This window comes from Mesoplodon mirus (genome assembly GCF_964341445.2).
Source record: "Mesoplodon mirus genome assembly, chromosome: 4".
Classification (NCBI taxonomy): domain Eukaryota; kingdom Metazoa; phylum Chordata; class Mammalia; order Artiodactyla; family Ziphiidae; genus Mesoplodon; species Mesoplodon mirus.
In genome coordinates this window covers 151,863,865-151,868,788 of record NC_138979.1, presented here as the reverse complement: position 1 = coordinate 151,868,788, position 4,924 = coordinate 151,863,865, and positions in this window count along the sequence as shown.

Here is a 4,924-nt window from a genome sequence, read left to right as displayed (position 1 = left end):
CATTGTTTTTGGTGTCTGCCCTCAGTGGGTAAGGTTGGTTTAGTGTGTTGTGTAGGCTTCCTGGTGGAGGGGACTGGTGCCTGTGTTGTGGTGGATGAGGCTGGATCTTGTCTTTCTGGTGGGCAGGATCATGTCCATTGGTGTGTTTTGGGGTGTCTGCAGACTTTTTATGAGTTTAGGCCACCTCTCTGCTAATGGGTGGCGTTGTGTTCCTGTCTTGCTAGTTGTTTGGCTTAGGGTGTCCAGCACTGTAGCTTGCTGGTCATTGAGTGGAGTTGGTCATAGCATTGAGATGGAAATCTCTGGGAGAGCTTTCACTGTTTGATATTACGGAGAGCCGGGAGGTCTCTGGTAGACCAATGTCCTGAACTCGGCTCTCCCACGTAAGAGGCACAGGCCTGACACCTGGCTGGAGCACCAAGACCCTGTCAGCCACATGGCCAGGTACGTGGGGAGTTTCTTGCCTTTTGGGAAGTCTGAGGTCTTCTGCCAGTGTTCAGTAGGTGTTCTGTAGGAATTGTTCCACATGTAGTTGTATTTCTGATGTATTTGTGGGGAGGAAGGTGATCTCCACGTCCTACTCCTCCGCCATCTCGAAGGTATCCCTCAAATGTTTTTCTTATGATGAGAACTTTTATGATATACTCTCGGGGCTTCCCTGGTGGCACAATGGTTAAGAATCTGCCTGCCAGTGCAGGGGACATGGGTTTGAGCCCTGGTCCGGGGCGATCCCACATGCCGAGGGGCAACTAAGCCCATGTGCCACAACTACTGAAGCCTGTGCGCCTAGAGCCAATGCTCTGCAACAAGAGAAGCCACCGCAATGAGAAGCCTACACACCGCAATGAAAAGTAGTCCCCACTTGCCACAACTAGAGAAAGCCCACGCACAACAATGAAGACCCAATGCAGCCAAAAGTAAAATAAAAATTAAAATTAAAAAGGATCTACTCTCGGGCTTCCCTGGTGGCGCAGTGGTTGAGAGTCCGCCTGCAGGGGATACGGATTCGTGCCCTGGTCCGGGTAGATCCCACGTGCCACAGAGCGGCTAGGCCCGTGAGCCATGGACGCTGAGCCTGCACGTCCAGAGCCTGTTGCTCCGCAACGGGAGAGGCCACAACAGTGAGAGGCCTGCATACCGCAAAAAAAAAAAAAAAGATCTACTCTCTTAGCAACTTTCAAATATGCAAAACAGTATTATTAACTATAGTCACCGTGCTGTACATTATATCCCCATGACTTATTTACTTTATAACTGAAAGTTTGTACCTTTTGATCATGTTCACCCATTTGTCCCACCCCCTACCTCTACCTCTGGCAGCCAATTTGTTCTCTGTATCTATGATCTTGTTTTTTCTGTTTCTTTGTCTTAAGATTCCACATATGAGATCATACAGTAGTTATCTTCTTTGTCTCACTTATTTCACTTAGCATAATGTCCTCAAGGTCCATCCATATCATTACAAATGGGTTTCATTCTTTTTATGGCTGAAAAATATTCCACATTTCTTTTTTTTTTTTTTTTCTTGCGATATGCAGGCCTCTCACTGTTGTGGCCTCTCCCGTTGCGGAGCACAGGCTCCGGACGTGCAGGCTCAGCGGCCATGGCTCATGGGCCTAGCCGCTCCGCGGCATGTGGGATCCTCCCGGACCGGGGCATGGACTCTCAACCACTGCGCCACCAGGGAAGCCCTCCACATTTCTTTATCCATTCATCCATTGATGGACACTGTTATATTGTTTCCATATCTTGGCTATTGCGCATGGGACTGCAAATATCTTTTTGAGTTAGTGTTTTCATTTTCTTTGGATAAATATCCAGTGGTACTAAAAAGCAAAATTGCTGGATCATATGGTAGTTTTATTTTTAACTTTTTGAAGAATCTTCATACTGTTTCTCATATGGCTACACCAATTTACATTCCCACCAACAGAGCACAAATGTTCTCTTTTCTCTACATCCTCACCAACACTTGTTATTTCTTGTCTTTTTGCTAATAACTGTTTTAACAGATGTGAGTGATAACTCATTGTGGTTTTGATTTGCATTTTTCTGATAATTGGTGATGTTGAGCATCTTTTCATGTACCTGTTGGCCATCTGTATGTCTAGCGTTCTTAAACTAGGATGGAACTGTATGTAAAATTATGTATAAAAATGTTCATTTTTCTCTGGAGAGAGGGTCCATAGCTTCCATCAGATACTCACAGGTGTCTATTACAGAGAAAAGAGTAAGAACCATTTTTATGAATTAATATATCTATGGAAATGTTTTTACTTCATCCCTATTCATTTCTTACAAAAGAATTTTTTTAAGTATCAGTAGTTGTTCTACCGACAATAGAACCAACACAGATAGAATCACTTAGAATAATTCCTAATGCTTCTTCCAAACCTCTACTGTCCTCACTTATGCTAAGTGTCTTGCTTTGGCTGGATTGAAGTACTGAATAATGCAGTCCCAGACATGGTGTACAAGGACCTCATCATCTGTCACATGCATCTTCCTCTCCTCTCCTTTTAGTATTAGGAGGCTTCTGCTGTTTTCACAAGCAATTTTTACTCTGGCGCACACTATCATAGTTCCCAAATGATCCCTTTTTTCTCATGCCAACACTTCTGGCTCATCCCACGGTTTTGGTTAAAAGTTTAAGGGGAATAAAACCTCTTCTAACAGGGCCAATCTCAACACTAGATCATTAGCTTTTTCTGATGAACTTTAGAAAAAGGAAGTGGAAAGTAAACATTGAGCTTATTATTAAAAACTTGCTTCTTTAATTTTTTGCAAAAGCTGTCTCTCTCTTGCTGATTATTAATGACTTTTTTTCTGTATCTTTATCCTTTCTCTCTTATTTACTTTGGAATTCACTTCCCCCCAGTGACTAAATTTAGTTATGTTCTCATTAGTGCAACTTCTACTCCAGCAGATTTCCTGGGCTTTCACATCAGTGCATTTCCATATGATAAACTCCATTAACAACTCTGAACATTCAGGAATAAGGAAGCAGTCATTCAGTACCATGGGCTCTACCTCATTTGCCCCTATCTTCTGATCCAACTTTCTTGGCTATCTTGGAGCTTCTTCAGCAGATAATTCCATCAGCAGAAAATTAGGGCTGAGCTGTGGCATCAAAACTGATGGCTGAACAGACTCACTTCCTAGCAGATACTGTCCATATATGTCATCATTATCAGTAAAAAAATATTTTTAGACCCAAGGAAGACATAATCCCTTAGAATGTTTTTTTAAGCCATTTTTCAAATCGTGGTATAGATTTGTCCTGATACGCTCATCTTTTTCTTCCAATCTCCAAGGCTTCTCCAGACATGATTAGGAGTATAGCATCATCTGGGTTATGGAATCAAAAAACTAAATGAACCACAATAGACTATTTAATCTGACATTCTAAGTAATGTTTATCAACCTATACTGTCTGTTGGTAGCAACTGGGGAGTCTTAAAAAAATTGACACTTGGGTCTCATCCCCGAAGGTTCTGATTTAATTGGTTGGGGGTGGGGTTTAGGCAGTGCAGATCTTTTTTTTTTTTTTTTTTTTTTTTTTGCGGTACGCGGGCCCCTCACTGTTGTGGCCTCTCCTGTTGCGGAGCACAGGCTCCGGACGCGCAGGCTCAGCGGCCATGGCTCACGGGCCCAGCCGCTCCACGGCATGTGGGATCTTCCCGGACCGGGGCACGAACCCGCGTCCCCTGCATTGGCAGGCGGACTCTCAACCACTGTGCCACCAGGGAAGCCCCGTGCAGATCTTTAAAAGCTAATATAGTGACAGGCAAAGTTGAGGACCAGCCGTCTAAAGTAATCAACAGGACTAACACAATCAGCTTCAATCAATGAAGCCAAAATAGTGCTATCTGCATGATGTCATAATTCTATTGTATGACAGTAGAGGGCAGAGTTGACAAATTTATATAGAGATAAACTGTCTTAGGAAATAGCAATTAGTAATGTAATATTTAGGTAATCTAACATAAACATTGTACTCTGTGGTCATCTTTTGTCACAAAGCTTTCACTTACTGCTAAAGACAGATTAGTTTTTGTATGTTGGAATTTACTGGGAAGCCCCTTAGTGATGTGTGATCAATAGTGTTATTACATAATTTGTGCATTTTTGAGAGTGCAAAGTAACACTATTAATGATTCTGCCAGGACAAGTGTAAACCACGATTGTCTTAGGTAAGGTGGGACATATGGTCACCCTATGGTCACCACGTCTTCTGTGGGATCCAGGAGAAGAGCTAGAATCTGAACATGGCTTTACGAATTAAAGTAACCAGTAGTAATTATGTACTTAAGCTGATAATTACAGTCTTCAGTATTATTATGTTTGTTTGTTTGTTTGTTTGTTTGCGGTACGCGGGCCTCTCACTGTTGTGGCCTCTCCCGCTGCGGAGCACAGGCTCCGGACGCGCAGGCTCAGCGGCCATGGCTCACGGGCCCAGCTGCTCCGCGGCATGTGGGATCTTCCTGGACCGGGGCACGAATCCGTGTCCCCTGCATCGGCAGGCGGACTCTCAACCACTGCGCCACCAGGAAAGCCCCAGTATTATTTTTATGCATGTTCATCTATCACTGTTTAGGCACCTTGGGCAATTGAAAAGAAGCTAAAGAAGTGCTTTTAGGTATCAGGAATTATACAGTTTGCTTGGGAAAAGAAGATTAATACCTGAAGCTGCTTTGTAAATAAAATGCAAGAATGTCCTCAAAAATTCTTTCAGGGTGACTTCCCCGGCAGTCCAGTTGTTAAGACTTAGCGCTTCAACTGCAGGGGGCATGGGTTTGATCCCTGGTGTGGGAACTAAGATCCCATATGCTGCGTGGTGCAGCAAAAAAAAAAAAAAAAAAAAAATCTAATCTGATTAGGACTTAAAAAACATTCTTTCAAGAAGCAGAATATGATAAAGAAA